This window comes from Berghia stephanieae, chromosome 5 (genome assembly GCF_034508935.2).
Source record: "Berghia stephanieae isolate SIO BIC M18660-M18661 chromosome 5, UCSD_Bste_1.3, whole genome shotgun sequence".
Classification (NCBI taxonomy): domain Eukaryota; kingdom Metazoa; phylum Mollusca; class Gastropoda; order Nudibranchia; family Aeolidiidae; genus Berghia; species Berghia stephanieae.
Window position 1 is genome coordinate 35,855,433 of NC_088364.1, and position 2,500 is coordinate 35,857,932.

The 2,500-nt window shown below is 38.7% G+C and overlaps 1 protein-coding gene across 7 annotated transcripts in view; it reads left to right on the top strand.

The window, feature by feature from the left end:
* LOC144972828 (extracellular serine/threonine protein CG31145-like) overlaps positions 1 to 2,500 on the top strand; it is a 124,773-nt gene that overhangs the window by 30,929 nt on the left and 91,344 nt on the right. The window contains exon 2 of one of the 7 annotated variants that reach the window (XM_078914510.1): positions 1,293 to 1,384. The exons of the other annotated variants lie outside the window; for them this stretch is intronic. The gene's annotated coding sequence lies outside the window, so the exon portion shown is untranslated. The remainder of the gene's footprint in view (positions 1 to 1,292; positions 1,385 to 2,500) is intronic. 7 annotated transcript variants of the gene reach the window in all.

A 2,500-nucleotide genomic window follows, 5' to 3' on the forward strand; every position in this document is an offset into this window, starting at 1 on the left:
TCTGTCCTTCAATAAATATCGATGGATTAAAATAATCCAATCCTGTCAAAAACTCTTAAACGTAAACCCTAAAATTTCATTTCTGACGTCACAGTTTTAAGAGTTTTTGACAAGATGAGGGTCATTTTACTCAATCGGTATTTGAAGGATGAATTTTATGGCCACGATTTTTTTAACGTGTTGTTCGTTTCCAAAGTGCAACGGTGTTAGTTTACCATTTAGCTGGTACTTGAGTTTTTACTAATAATGTGCAATATCCCCTATCTGCTCAAAGCGCTTTACAAGATTGAAAAATAAGGTGTATTTTTTGCAGCGTCATTGGTTAAAATATAATATTAACAGTGCGCATTTTACTATTTCAACTAGGCCAAATCGCTCCAAGATGTTCACGGCGAAGCCTGGGCAGATATGGCATTACATTTATATCCGAGCTATCCGATCTTTTCCTTAATTAAGCCAGATGCTTAGTCCTTGTTGCTCAATTGAGGCGCTACGCTGCGGCTAACGCTCGAGAAGACCCTAAATCCGGATTTTCCCTGGAGAATAAGGAAATGTTATTTAATCCTTCTGGAGAATTAAAGCTGATCCCCTGTTATTAATTGGACTAACCTACCCTTTTTTACTGCATGGTGGACAAAGAGAACTGAAAAAAGGGGGATTCTGACATACTTATAGAATCGTTGACCCTCGAGTCCGACTCTTTATCACAAAACCACTAATACACATTCGTGTGGCCTGTGATCATTCTCACGTTTACCAAAATGAGGACGTTAATTGTTGTTGCTAATTGTTGATATGGTCGTGTTGTTGTTGACCGCTAGAATACCTATTGTGATGATTTGTTTATTGAACCGACTTTTTCCCTCTTCTTCTAACTCTTTCTCTTCAATGTTCCTCCTCCTCTTCCTCCTCCTCCTCCTCCTCCTCCTCCTCCTCCTCCTCCTCCTCCTCCTCCTCCTCCTCCTCTTCCTCCTTCTTCTTCTTCTTCTTCTTCTTCTTCTTTGTGAGTCTGTAGCTCTAGGGTGGAGAACAGTTATCATTATCATGGATTAGTGTTGATTGGCGTAAAAGTTTAAACGGAATAGATGCCTTTTTCCCCTTCTCGTGTAGTGAATGCCATTGGCACTGGTTCAGTCCCTTAGTTTAGCCAGTTCACTATACTGTGGAAAATCGTGTATTTAAAAATAGTCCTAGGCTTGAAAGTTTGTGCCAAGATGAGGGTCATTTAAATCGATCGATATTTCAAGAACAAGTTTTCTGCCCATAATATTTTTAAATACGTGTCTTTTCAGAGTACGACAGTAAACTAGTTAATGAAGCAATTAGGATGGTTTACCTCATCATGAAGTACGGGCCAGGGATAGCATAACAATTTTGTACAAAGGTATAAAAAGTCTTATAGAGATACATAAACATATATCAATGTTAAAGGAAGTCAAGTCAAATACAGTCTTGGCAATCCTGCGTTCAATTTTTTTGTTATTTAATTTACTCTCCGTCTGATGTTGCTATTATTCTTTAGTCATCCCCCTAATATGTTCCTCTCAGACCTACAGACTAGTGTTGATGCTATGCATTTAGGTAAAATACTCACAACATACGCCAGCTAAATTAAACATACCAACACACAAAACTGTGTGTGTAACCTTTAACGTTTTTAGTATGATCGATATTATTTGGTGAGAGCTTATCACTAACAGGCTGTCTAAAGATAATAACAAAGTGCTGAGTGACGTCAAAGTTGTTCCTTTTATTAAGCTTTTTGAACAACATGGAGACCTTTAAAGATACACTACTTGATGTCGATTTCCTTCATTCTATGTTTGTAAACAATCAGCTATATTTGTCCGAAAGGGGTTGAGGGTGTGTCCCAAATTCCACTTTTTCATTGGTCAAAAATTTGCTGATTAAATCTCTCAGATATGATACTGTTTACAGACTATGGGCCACATTTCAACCGATCGATGAAGTGGCATGAGCATAACAATTTTTTAAAAGCCAAAAACGTAAGCTTTTATGTAGAGCAATTTCCACTTAACGTGCTCAAAAGCGCTTTACAAAGGGTCTCTTCGCCAACAGCAACACGTTAACTTCTCGGACGAGATAGGAATCCTGTTAGCCGACATTACAATTTTTCCGACAGCGACAACGCTGCTAACGGCTGCTAAAGTACTCATTTTACACTGAGTACGGTGAGAGAATGTGAGTAAAGAACCTTTTCCATGGACTCAAATATGCACCGCTCAGAGCGGGACTCGAACCCAGGACCTTCCGATCCGAAGGCGGGTGTTATAGCACTAGACCACATAGCTGAAACCAAATTCATGTCTCTGTTCAAGGGAGTGGGGGGGGGGGGGGGGTTAAGTTTTTCCAAATTGATTTAATATTGAAACGATTATGGAACAAAATATGAGGGAGTGGTTGTAAATTAGCATTTAAATGGAACAGATGGATAATAATATGCTATTGATGTTTGGTAGTTAAACGCATATTTTTACCT